Below are 14,628 nucleotides of genomic sequence, written 5' to 3'. Positions count from 1 at the left end.
TGTGTGCCCCAATCTTTTGTGCCAAAGTTCTGTCTCTTTGTTAGAGGCAGCTGAGAACAGACATGCATCAGTTCTGGGACACTCTTTTGACATATCAACAACATAAACATTGCCACTTCTTTGAGCAACAAGTTTTGTTTTTCCACTTTTTATTATTGCTTCAATCTTTTCAACCATTTCTGGTCCAACAATCCTACAACACTCCTTTGTGAAGAATGACCCATACCCCTTATCACTCATTTGTGAGACACTCAGGAGGTTGAATTTCAGATTGTCTATCAGATTGACATTTTCAAATTTTACATTTCCAGACTGAACTGTACCAGACCCCAGAACTTTCCCTTTACTATTATTCCCAAAGGATATATCACCCCCTCCATGGATTTTGAAATCTTTGAGTAGGGCTTTACATCCTGTCATGTGCCTGGAGCCTCCATTATCTACATACCAAAGACTATCTAAGCATGCAAAAGTTCCCTTGGCAGCAGCCATCATGGCACAATCACATTGTGTAACACCTCGAAAATTCATGTCCAATAATGTATTGACACGTGTCATAAGCTTTGAACGTGTGAAAGAGTACGTATGAAGGACTAAAGTTGACAAACAGAGAAAGTATGTGAATATAAGAGTTTAAAATGTCAACAACGGATAAATATGTCTTTCAATAACCCTATATGATGTTTATATCCTTAAACGAATAAATCATGGATCATACGAAGCTAATTGTGAAAGAAAGTGAGGAATTATAGACTGCAGGGGCTAAATGTGTCAACATGTCTAAAGTATACCTCTGAGTGATCTTTTAGCAGACCCGAAGCTTTGTAATGATAAATTATACTCACAAGAATGTGTGATAAAAATTTCACAAGGTTTCGATTAAGTATGAGAAAGTTATGACAATATTCGTATATGAGGGATAAAAAGCGTCAATATCGAAATTTAGGACTTTTCGGTGAACGTATGAATAACCGGGGACTAAACAAAGTTGGTTTATGACTTGGAGTCCTTAAAAGTCAAGTTTGGGGGTTTATAGTGCAAGAAACCACCTTAAAATCAAGTTTGGAAGGACCAGGGACCAAAATTGCAATTTTTGAAACTTTGTAACCGGATCAGAGGGGCCACGCGGCCCGCGTAAGATCCTTATGAATCCTGAAGCGGGCCGCCTGGGACTACCAGATGCAGAAAATCAGGACAGCTGGCTGTTAAAGCTTTGTAACCGACTTAAAATGGTTGTTGTTGATTCTATGGGCTTGTTTGCTGGTATATTAAGGCCTAGGGACACTTGTAATGATCCCATAACATCCATAGACCTTGTTTGGCATGATCTTGATGATCAAAGAAGCCTATATAAGGGCCATGATCTTGGGTTCTTGATTGCTCATTCATTTGGAACTTCACAACTCTTTGCTTAGAGGTTCCTGGAGCTCAAGGCTCATCCTTAGTGTTCATTAGTCGTGCTTAGGACTATTGTAAGTATGCTTATCCTCCTTTAATCCAGTTTTGCTTAGTTTATTAGCGTTTGGTCAAACCGTCGTAATTAAGATTTGACTTCGTCATTAATCTTAATTGCTCCAGTCTAAATTCAATTTGAAAGTACCTATGAGTTGGTAATTATGTGGGCATTAAACCTTTAAAAGGTCACCCTCTGATTCTCACTCTAATTAGGTCAATTGTCGAGTCAAACTTGATTATAAAAAGTCAACAGAAAGCTAATTTTCAAATAAATGCATAATTAGCAATATAAAAGCTATGCAACCTATTTTGACATTAATATAACTTGGTAATCAATGTAAGAACATGTCTAAACATGTTCAACTCGACAATTTTTAGCTTAGGCTCGGTTCGGGACCGAAAGTCGCATAGTTTGACTTATGCTTTGACTTTCAGTTCTGACCCGTTTGTGCATGATTTAGGAATGCCTTAGAGCTTTTCTAGGACCAAGTTACCTATAAGTATAACCCTCTGTGATTATACAACTTGGTTCATTAGTTATCCAATTTATATGCATGTTTCCGTTAATCGCTTAAATGTTGACTATTATGCCCTTATGACCTTAAAGCATGAATTTTGAAAATGTAAAAGAGTAGAAACCTTAGGTACTGATTTATAAACTTGTACCTAGAATTTGACATCAATTTGAGGTCTAGATTAAGAGTTACGCTCAATAGCGTAATTAGAAAGCCTTTTAGTAATTAAATGGTGTAATTAGCATATAGCCTATCTAAACCCAATTTTTGATGCCAAACCTTATACCTACTGATGTAAAATAATATTTTGGGATTTTTGGAGATTTTTATTTATTTTTTTGGCTGATCGTAACCTAGAGTTCTAAGCTTAATTCGGTAGTTGTTGGTTTTGCCCTTTTAAGCCATAAAATGAGTTTTACCAAACCTTTTGGAACCAAAACTTTTTCTACTAATCTAAAATGATAAATAGGATATTTTAAGCCTTCTGGAATAGCAAAAATATCAGCTTTCCTTTAAGAACCCGGAAATAGCTCAAAATCGCCATTTTAAGCGTTTTAAACGCATAGTATGTATTAAAACCATATTAGACATATAAGACTTGATACCTACTGATGTTTTAAGTTAATTTCCATACTTTAGCAGTAAGCAAAATTTTTGAAGTCAGATTTCCAGATTTGACCTTTGAACCTTAAGTGAAATTACCAAAATGCCCCTTCGGAGCATAGTATGGTTAGAAATGATAAATTTCACATATAGGTTATACCCTACTGATATAACTTAGTAAATTAAGTATTTTTACTGATTTCATCAGACCCGAAACTCAGAATCATATTTAAACTCTTTTATAACCTTGTAAAATGACCAAAATACCCCTTCGGGGCGTAATTTGAGTATTAAATCCATTTGGGGCATAATAGAAGATATCTTACTGATGTCACAACATATTTAAGGCATGTTAACTTAGGAAACTTGTATATGACTCTTATGGTTACTCGTTACGCACTTTTCGCGTTCGGATCGGCGTATGTAATTAATTTGCATATATTAGTCGAAACGGGTTAAACCATATCGTTTTTGTCTCAAAATCCAGAATGTGTTTAAGTTACCCATATAAAACAAGCATGCAAGCTTGTCGGGTCAAAACCACATTCTAAACCGGTCTTCGCTTTATCATGCGTTATGGACCGTGTCTTCCTTTTGAAAACTAACCGGTCTAAGTCTAAACTTAAATAAAGACCCGTTAGGATTCTAATAGGTTATTAAAAACCTTCGTTCCAGATTAGGAGCCCAGTAAAAGATACGTGCACTTGCTGTATTTGATTTATACATTGCTCAGGTAAATACTCTTAACTTATTTTCCCTATACGGGCTTGGGATACGGTACTATAAAAGTACCGCTTGGTCGGGTGTATGTAGTCATTTAAATCGTATTGTGATTGATGTATTTACATAACCTGTTTGATATGTATTATTTGGTGTATGGCCCTTGGGGGTTAAATGACCATGTCCCGGATATCCTTGGCATCATTCATGAAATGGCCACGACCTAAGCACGGGGTGTAGGCGTACACCTGACAGTTGCATTGTGTAAAAACTGGTATCCCACTATAAGGAATCGACCTTGTGGGCATTATACCTGTGGCGTGTCAGTTAACTTAAGTCCCGCCTTGCAACCGGCCCTAATGGACGACAAATGAGTAAAACTGTATACAAGATTATTTTGAATAATTGTCCCAAGTTATAAAATATTTTTGCCTAAGTGATTCAAATCAATTTTCTAAACATTTTCAAAATGAGTCAGTTAAGTTGTATTTACCAGTGCAAACTGACGTATTTTCCAAAAAAGGCTAAGTGCAGGTTCTAGACGAAATAGGCTGGCTACTCCAGGCATCATTACTCAAGTCTCGCAAGCTTTAGATGTCAAAGTCTGTTGAACAGTGTTTATCTTTCTGTTTTAAGATCCGCCTGTGGATCCTTTACATTCCGTTTGTAATACTTGGATATTACTTATTATCGGGTTGTAATATTTTATCTTTTGCTTCCGTTGTGCATTCATTATTTGTGTTGTTTGACTATGATGATATCAACTACGTCACTTTACCCCCACCGGGCCCACCGGTGACATGTGGAAAATTAGGGGTGTGATAGGTTGGTATCAGAGCCAACACTGAGTGAATTAAACACTAGCCTTTTGTGTTTAATCTCAGTTACACAATTGCACATTCTTGAGTCTAGACAAAGAACATAGGATTAATCCTAATTCGTTTTATTTCTCCTTTATTTGTTTCCTTTGTTATTTTTTTCTGATTAGTCCTTGCATGGGCGAGTCATTTCGGTTAGAAGTCCCATTTAGGGCAACCATTCCTATTATAATATCCTTCTTTTATAAGATCTACCATTGTGATAAAATGGCAAAATCTAAAAAGGACAAGACCAAGCTCATGTGTCACCTTAAGACAGGGCCAAGATGGTAGTTCCTCAATTAGATTCAGATCCTTGTTAACATCTCAATTTAGGATTGCTCTGCGTTTAATATTAAAAGGATCTTAAAGGAAAAACCTAGCCTAATTGTCATTGCAGACATGGCCAAAATGGTAAAACCTATTCGAAAGATTCAACCCTTATTAACATTTGATATGTTATATGCTTGACAAAGTGTGATTCGATAAAATCACATCAGTTATTAATAAAAAGGGTTATTCTAAATTCCCTTATTTATATGATCATCCCTTAAGGATGAAGTGCCCACGGGCTATAATTAACGTCCTCTGGGACTAAAGGCAGTGGTAGCCTGCAACTCCCTGTCAAGAAAAGGTAATGAACTTTGATTCAAACCTTAATACCTCGATTCTGTAAAATCCTGGTTTAATAAATTAAATCTGTCTACGTGACTAGGCCTTTTGTGCTATTATATATAATTTAGGGTTATCCTGAATAATTAACTAAAATGTGTATTAAAAAAACCATAGTTAATAAATCGTTTAAAACGATAGGACTGTATAAGCTCCCGTATAAACCTCGTCCTCATTTGATTTTATGTAGCAATTAAAGCTACATGGCAAGGTCGGAGGAAGTGAACAGTCATTCCTTGGAAAACCATGATGATGACAGGGTTAATATAACCAAAGGAGAGCTTCGTACACTGATCGATACAGCTGTGTCAAAGGCTGTAAAGGAGCAATTCAAGGAGGTTAGTGAGACGTATAGTAGAACCTCTTCGGTACCCCACTCTAAGTCTGTTCCTAAGACTCATTCAGAAGCTCATAGCAAGCCACCCTCTAAGAGAGATGGACCTAAGAAAGAGGATGTCGAACATTCCTCAAACCAACACAGTGTTCCATCCAGAAGGATAGTGTTCGATGATGGACCGCGTACCAAGTCTTGTACTTATAAGTACTTTGTTTCCTGCAAACCCCGGGATTTCACTGGGGAGAAAGGAGCAATTGATTGTATGACCTGGTTAGATGAAATGGACACTGTTGTTGATATCAGCGGTTGTGCTGAAAGGGATATAGTGAAGTATGTATCCCAATCATTCAAGGGGGAGGCACTAGCTTGGTGGAAGTCTCTCATTCAAGCTGCTGGGAAGATCCCACTCTATAATATGTCATGGGAGCAGTTTGTTGTTCTCATTAAGGAGAACTATTGTCCACAACATGAGGTGGAAAGGATTGAATCGGACTTCTTATCATTGGTGATGAAGAAATTAGATTGTCAAGCTTACCTCACCAGCTTCAACACCATGTCTAGATTGGTCCCTTACCTTGTGACACCAGAACCCAAGAGGATTGCTCGCTTCATTGGGGGCCAGAAATCAAAGCCAGTGTTAAGGCTTCTAGACCTGTTACTTTTAGATCAGTTGTTGATCTATCTCTATCCCTCACCTTGGATGCGGTCAGGTTAAGATCGCTCAAGAACTCTGAAGAGAGTAAGAGGAAGCGTGAGGAGGATAGCTCACGAGGGTCGGAGAAGAAGCACAAGGGAAACACTGAGTCCAAGAAGTTTGGGTCTGGAAAAGGTAGTCAGCAAGCAGAGGAAAAGCCAAAGTGCTCAACTTGCCAAAAATGCCACTTTGGAAAGTGCAGGCTTAAGACCAATTCTCAATCAGGATCACCTGCATGTGGGTTATGCAAGTCTAAGGAGCACAAGACTATTGACTGCAAGAGGATTAAAGATGCTACCTGCTACGGCTGCAATGAGAAAGGGCACATTAAGACCAATTGCCCTAAATACGCCAAGAAGCCTGAGGAAGCCAAGAAGACCAATGCTAGGGTCTTCCAGATGAACGTACAGGAGGCAATTCAGGACGACAACGTGATCACAGGTACCTTTCTCATAAATGACATATATGCAAGAGTGTTGTTTGATTCTGGTGCTGATAAGTCGTTCGTAGATAATAAGTTTTGTGAGTTGTTGAAATTGCCTGTTAAAACCTTAAGTGTGAAATATGAGGTGGAATTAGCTGATGGTACCTTAGAAACCGCCTCAACCATTTTAGATGGATGTTTTATATCCATTAGGAACCACTCTTTTCCTATGTCTTTGCTTCCTTTGAAGTTAGCCGGATTTGATATAGTATTGGGCATGGATTGGTTATCGCATAACCAAGCCCAGATCATCTGCAACAAGAAGCAAGTGGTGATTAAGACTCCGTCTGGTGAGTCACTTACCATTCAGGGAGATACCCGGTATAGATTACCTGGGCAAGTGTCTATGCTCAAGGCATCTAGATGCTTGAAGAAGGGTTGTGTCATTTACATGGCACAAGTGACTATTGATGAGCAGAAGCCCAAGGTTGAAGATATCCCTGTCATTTCTGAATACCTTGAAGTTTTCCCTGAAGAACTACCTGGCTTGCCACCAGATAGACAAGTGGAGTTTAGAATTGACATCATCCCCGGAGCAGCGCCTGTTGCGAGAGCACCTTATAGGTTAGCACCAACAGAGATGAAGGAATTGAGGACGCAGCTAGATGATTTGTTAGCCAAAGGTTTTATAAGACCTAGTTCATCCTCTTGGGGAGCGCCAATCTTGTTTGTCAAGAAGAAGGATGGATCGATGCGTCTATGCATTGATTATCGCGAGCTTAACAAGGTGACTATCAAGAATAGGTATCCTTTGCTCAGGATCGACGATCTGTTCGATCAATTGCAAGGGGCAAGTTATTTCTCCAAGATCGATTTAAGGTCAGGCTATCATCAGTTGAAGGTTAGAGATGAAGATGTGCACAAGACTGCATTTAGGACTCGTTATGGTCATTATGAGTTCCTAGTGATGCCTTTTGGGCTCACTAATGCACCTGCCGCATTCATAGATCTCATGAATCGCGTCTGCAAGCCTTATTTGGATAAATTCGTCATTGTACTCATTGACGACATCCTGATTTATTCAAGGAATCAAGCTGACCACGAGAAGCATCTAAGATGTATTCTGAAACTACTTCAGCAGGAGAAGCTTTATGCCAAATTCTTGAAGTGTGAATTTTGGCTTCGTGAAGTCCAATTTCTTGGACATGTGGTTAGTGAGCGTGGTATCCAAGTAGATCCCGCTAAGATTGAAGCTATCGTGAACTGGCAAGAGCCGAAGACGCCTACGGAGATTCGCAGCTTTCTAGGACTAGCAGGATACTACAGGCGATTTATTGAAAACTTCTCAAGAATTGCAGCACCCCTGACTCTTCTCACCCGCAAGAATAGCAAGTTTGATTGGGGGCCTAAGCAGCAAGAGTCTTTCGACATTCTGAAGCAGAAGTTAAGCAACGCTCCTGTGCTAACGTTGCCTGAAGGAATTGATGAGTTTGTGGTATATTGTGATGCATCACACACCGGGATGGGTTGTGTGTTAATGCAAAAAGGCAAAGTCATTGCCTATGCTTCACGTCAACTAAAAGTGCACGAGAAGAACTACACCACCCACGACTTGGAGTTGGGTGCCGTTGTATTCGCACTAAAACTGTGGAGGCATTACTTGTATGGAACCAAGTGTGTGATCTATTCTGATCACAAAAGCCTTCAGCATCTGTTCAATCAATAGGATTTGAACATGAGACAGCGACGTTGGATGGAAACGTTAAATGATTATGACTGTGAGATAAGATATCATCCAGGCAAGGCCAACGTAGTCGCAGATGCCTTAAGTAGAAAGGAAAGAGTGAAGCCAATCAGAATCAATGCCAAGAACATTGAGATAAAGAATAATTTGAATAAAAGGTTGTAAGCTGCACAGAAGGAAGCTGTGTTAGAAGCTAACTATCCTGATGAGAAGCTAGGAGTAACTAAAGAGCAGTTATCCTATGGTAAGGACGGAATCCTAAGGTTAAATGGACGAATATGGGTTCCTGTTTATGGAGGACTTCGGGATGTTATCCTCCAGGAAGCCCACAGTTCCAAACATTCCGTTCATCCTGGAGCCGATAAGATGTACCAGGATCTAAGGGCTAATTATTGGTGGATAGGCTTGAAGAAGTCTATAGCTGCTTATGTAGCTAAGTGTTTGACGTGCGCCCAAGTTAAAGCTGAGCATCAGAAACCGTCAGGTTTGCTACAACAGCCTGAAATCCCCACTTGGAAATGGGAAATGGTGACAATGGATTTCATCACCAAGCTGCCTAAGACAAAGAAAGGAAATGATACTATTTGGGTGATAGTAGATAGACTGACTAAGTTAGCACATTTCCTACCCATTAAGGAAACTAATAGTTCTGACATGTTGGCCCAATTGTATGTTGATAAGATTGTATCTTTGCATGGAGTGCCTGTGGCCATTATCTCTGATAGAGATACCAGATACACGTCACACTTTTGGAAAAGTTTCCAACAGTCTTTGGGCACGCATTTAAATTTCAGTACGGCTTACCACCCTCAGACGGATGGGCAGAGTGAGCGTACAATTCAAACTCTGGAAGACATGCTTCGTGCATGTGTAATTGATTTAGGAGGTAGCTGGGATAAGCACCTACCATTAATCGAATTCTCCTATAACAATAGCTACCATACAAGCATTCAGGCTGCGCCTTTTGAGGCATTATATGGTAGGAAATGCAGAACGCCTATTTGTTGGGCAGAAGTAGGAGAAGCTCAATTATCAGGACCAGATATAGTCTTGGAAACGACGGACAAGATTATCCAGATTCGTGATCGCCTGAAAGCTGCCAGGGATAGGCAGAAGAGATATGCTGATAAAAGGCGAAAACCTCTAAAGTTTGAGGTTGGTGATAAAGTTTTACTCAAAGTATCACCCTGGAAGGGAGTGATGCGATTTGGTAAGAAAGGTAAGCTAAGCCCGAGGTATATAGGTCCATTCGAGATCATCGAATGTGTTGGATCAGTGGCTTATAAGTTAAACTTACCTGAAGAGCTCAGTGGTATTCATAATGTATTTCACATCTGCAATCTGAAAAAATGCCTAGCTGATGAATCACTAGTCATACCACATACAGATGTGCATATAGATGAGAGCTTGAAATTTGTGGAGAAACCTTTGTCGATTGAGGATCGACAGGTTAAGAAGCTTCGGAGGAAGCATGTGCCTATTGTAAATGTTAAATGGGATGCCCTAGAGGTCCCGAGTACACGTGGGAGGTAGAGTCCGCAATGAAAGAAAAGTACCCTCATTTGTTTCAGTAAATCTCGGGGTCGAGATTTCTTTTAAGGGAGTGAGGATGTAATACCTCGAAAATTCATGTCCAATAATGTATTGACACGTGTCATAAGCTTTGAACGTGTGAAAGAGTACGTATGAAGGACTAAAGTTGACAAACAGAGAAAGTATGTGAATATAAGAGTTCAAAATGTCAACAACGGATAAATATGTCTTTCAATAACCCTATATGATGTTTATATCCTTAAACGAATAAATCATGGATCATACGAAGCTAATTGTGAAAGAAAGTGAGGAATTACAAACTGCAGGGGCTAAATGTGTCAACATGTTTAAAGTATACCTCTGAGTGATCTTTTAGCAGACCCGAAGCTTTGTAATGATAAATTATACTCACAAGAATGTGTGATAAAAATTTCACAAGGTTTCGATTAAGTATGAGAAAGTTATGACAATATTCGTATATGAGGGATTAAAAGCGTCAATATCGAAATTTAGGACTTTTCGGTGAACGTATGAATAACCGGGGACTAAACAAAGTTGGTTTATGACTTGGAGTCCTTAAAAGTCAAGTTTGGGGGTTTATAGTGCAAGAAACCATCTTAAAATCAAGTTTGGAAGGACCAGGGACCAAAAATGCAATTTTTGAAACTTTGTAACCGGATCAGAGGGGCCACGCGGCCCGCGTAAGATCCTTATGAATCCTGAATCGGGCCGCCTGGGACTACCAGATGCAGAAAATCAGGACATCTGGCTGTTAAAGCTTTGTAACCGACTTAAAATGGTTGTTTTTGATTCTATGGGCTTGTTTGCTGGTATATTAAGGCCTAGGGACACTTGTAATGATCCCATAACATCCATAGACCTTGTTTGGCATGATCTTGATGATCAAAGAAGCCTATATAAGGGCCATGATCTTGGGTTCTTGATTGCTCATTCATTTAACTTCACAACTCTTTGCTTAGAGGTTCCTGGAGCTCAAGGCTCATCCTTAGTGTTCATTAGTCGTGCTTAGGACTATTGTAAGTATGCTTATCCTCCTTTAATCCAGTTTTGCTTAGTTTATTAGCGTTTGGTCAAACCGTCGTAATTAAGATTTGACTTCGTCATTAATCTTAATTGCTCCAGTCTAAATTCAATTTGAAAGTACCTATGAGTTGGTAATTATGTGGGCATTAAACCTTTAAAAGGTCACCCTCTGATTCCCACTCTAATTAGGTCAATTGTCGAGTCAAACTTGATTATAAAAAGTCAACAGAAAGCTAATTTTCAAATAAATGCATAATTAGCAATATAAAAGCTATGCAACCTGTTTTGACATTAATATAACTTGGTAATCAATGTAAGAACATGTCTAAACATGTTCAACTCGACAATTTTCAGCTTAGGCTCGGTTCGGAACCGAAAGTCGCATAGTTTGACTTATGCTTTGACTTTCAGTTCTGACCCGTTTGTGCATGATTTAGGAATGCCTTAGAGCTTTGCTAGGACCAAGTTACCTATAAGTATAACCCTATGTGATTATACAACTTGGTTCATTAGTTATCCAATTTATATGCATGTTTCCGTTAATCGCTTAAATGTTGACTATTATGCCCTTATGACCTTAAAGCTTGAATTTTGAAAATGTAAAAGAGTAGAAACCTTAGGTACTGATTTATAAACTTGTACCTAGAATTTGACATCAATTTGAGGTCTAGATTAAGAGTTACGCTCAATAGCGTAATTAGAAAGCCTTTTAGTAATTAAATGGTGTAATTAGCATATAGCCTATCTAAACCCAATTTTTGATGCCAAACCTTATACCTACTGATGTAAAATAATATTTTGGGATTTTTGGAGATTTTTATTTATTTTTTTGGCTGATCGTAACCTAGAGTTCTAAGCTTAATTCGGTAGTTGTTGGTTTTGCCCTTTTAAGCCATAAAATGAGTTTTACCAAACCTTTTGGAACCAAACATTTTTCTACTAATCTAAAATGATAAATAGGATATTTTAAGCCTTCTGGAATAGCAAAAATATCAGCTTTCCTTTAAGAACCCGGAAATAGCTCAAAATCGCCATTTTAAGCGTTTTAAACGCATAGTATGTATTAAAACCATATTAGACATATAAGACTTGATACCTACTGATGTTTTAAGTTAATTTCCATACTTTTGCAGTAAGCAAAAGTTTTGAAGTCAGATTTCCAGATTTGACCTTTGAACCTTAAGTGAAATTACCAAAATGCCCCTTCGGAGCATAGTATGGTTAGAAATGATAAATTTCACATATAGGTTATACCCTACTGATATAAGTTAGTAAATTAAGTATTTTTACTGATTTCATCATACCCGAAACTCAGAATCATATTTAAACTCTTTTTTAACCTTTTAAATGACCAAAATACCCCTTCGGGGCGTAATTTGAGTTTTAAATCCATTTGGGGCATTATAGAAGATATCTTACTGATGTCACAACATATTTAAGGCATGTTAACTTAGGAAACTTGTATATGACTCTTATGGTTACTCGTTACGCACTTTTCGCGTTCGGATCGGCGTATGTAATTAATTTGCATATATTAGTCGAAACGGGTTAAACCATATCGTTTTTGTCTCAAAATCCAGAATGTGTTTAAGTTACCCATATTAAACAAGCATGCAAGCTTGTCGGGTCAAAACCACATTCTAAACCGGTCTTCGCTTTATCATGCGTTATGGACCGTGTCTTCCTTTTGAAAACTAACCGGTCTAAGTCTAAACTTAAATAAAGACCCGTTAGGATTCTAATAGGTTATTAAAAACCTTCGTTCCAGATTAGGAGCCCAGTAAACTTGCTGTATTTGATTTATACATTGCTCAGGTAAATACTCTTAACTTATTTTCCCTATACGGGCTTGGGATACGGTACTATAAAAGTACCGCTTGGTCGGGTGTATGTAGTCATTTAAATCGTATTGTGATTGATGTATTTACATAACCTGTTTGATATGTATTATTTGGTGTATGGCCCTTGGGGGTTAAATGACCATGTCCCGGATATCCTTGGCATCATTCATGAAATGGCCACGACCTAAGCACGGGGTGTAGGCGTACACCTGACAGTTGTATTATGTAAAAACTGGTATCCCACTATAAGGAATCGACCTTGTGGGCATTATACCTGTGGCGTGTCAGTTAACTTAAGTCCCGCCTTGCAACCGGCCCTAATGGACGACAAATGAGTAAAACTGTATACAAGATTATTTTGAATAATTGTCCCAAGTTATAAAATATTTTTGCCTAAGTGCATTCAAATCAATTTTCTAAACATTTTCAAAATGAGTCAGTTAAGTTGTATTTACCAGTGCAAACTGACGTATTTTCCAAAAAAGGCTAAGTGCAGGTTCTAGACGAAATAGGCTGGCTACTCCAGGCATCATTACTCAAGTCTCGCAAGCTTTAGATGTCAAAGTCTGTTGAACAGTGTTTATCTTTCTGTTTTAAGATCCGCCTGTGGATCCTTTACATTCTGTTTGTAATACTTGGATATTACTTATTATCGGGTTGTAATATTTTATCTTTTGCTTCCGTTGTGCATTCATTATTTGTGTTGTTTGACTATGATGATATCAACTACGTCACTTTACCCCCACCGGGCCCACCGGTGACATGTGGAAAATTAGGGGTGTGACACATTGATGATCACCTTCTCCATCAGCTCTAACTTCTTACTCACCAGCTTTCTTCTTTTCCTCTTTCTCTTTGTCTTCTTTGGACCAGGGGTTGACGGGTGGTCCATTGGACAACCCTTTTATGATGTTAAAAGACAAGTTTATCCCTCATTTAAGTGTGTAATTATCTCGAATTAGATAACTACTGTTGCTCATGTCTCAGGTGCGGTTTGGCGGCTTAAAGTGAAGAAAAATGCAGCTTTGGAAGGTTCGGAGTTGAACGGGTCGAGTGTGGAGCAAAAGATGAAACAAAGAAGAAAAATCAGCTTTCCACCGTAAGTTACGGTCCTACCGTAATTTACGGTGGACCTGATTTCCACCTGATTCCTGCCGTAAATCAGTAGAGTCTTACCGTAACACTTTTATGTGCACCGTAACTTACGGTGGAGCCGTAAGTTACGGTGGAAGCGACACACAAATCGTAACTGCCATCATTAAGTTGGTTTGATGGTGTCTTTTCATCTATTCTCATCATTGGTCGGTTATTGGAGAAACTAGGGGCGATTTTGAGTGATTTGGCTTGGCTTGGAACAATTTCTAACATTCGGTTTGTGATTTTGATTTGTATGAACATTAAACTACTTGTTATGATGATTCACCAAGCTATGCGTGGCTAAAACTCTCGGTGATCATCTTAGGTGAAGGTTTATCTTGAACTTTTGTGTGTTTATTTCTGAATTTCTAGAATGATAACTTGCGTTGCTTGAATATCATGGTATATGCATAATTGTTTGTAGCTTGTTAATCGATAGTGCAATTGCTAGTCTCGATCGTACGTTCTTGGTGCTGTTGGCAATCGAGATATCACGGGAAGGGTTAGGGTTGGTTATTGATTGATTGTTCATCGGGAAACAACCTCGCATGGGAATCCGAGTACTTTGTTCCCTTTTATCACTTTGATTATGTATGTACGAGTTATGTCTATGTAACTCTTTCTAGTTGAAATTTCACACAATTGTTAAAGGAACCTGAATCCTAAGATGGTCATTGCTCTCCTAATCTGTTAAGCAACCAATCTTTATTTGCACTTAGTTATTAATTTAGTTTTCTAAAACAACAATCCAACTCATTGATCTTTATTTTCTGCAAATTAGGTTAATTGTAGTTTAATCGCAAAGCTATAAAATCAACACACTTTCCACATACTCCCTGAGTTCGATACCCTTTTACCACTATTTATAGTTGTTATTGGGATTAAATTTGCGTGTACCACTACAAGCACGTCAAATTTTGGCGCCGTTGCCGGGGAGTAGTGCGCAACGTGTGTCAGTTTGTTAGTTTGCTTTGTTATTTTCGGGTTTACACTGGTGTGTTTAGTGTGCAGGTTCTACAGGTGCATGCATAGTAGAGGCTCTCACAAAGCGT

Source organism: Helianthus annuus, chromosome 3 (assembly GCF_002127325.2).
Source record: "Helianthus annuus cultivar XRQ/B chromosome 3, HanXRQr2.0-SUNRISE, whole genome shotgun sequence".
NCBI classification, from domain to species: domain Eukaryota; kingdom Viridiplantae; phylum Streptophyta; class Magnoliopsida; order Asterales; family Asteraceae; genus Helianthus; species Helianthus annuus.
Note: the sequence above shows the minus strand (reverse complement) of the source record.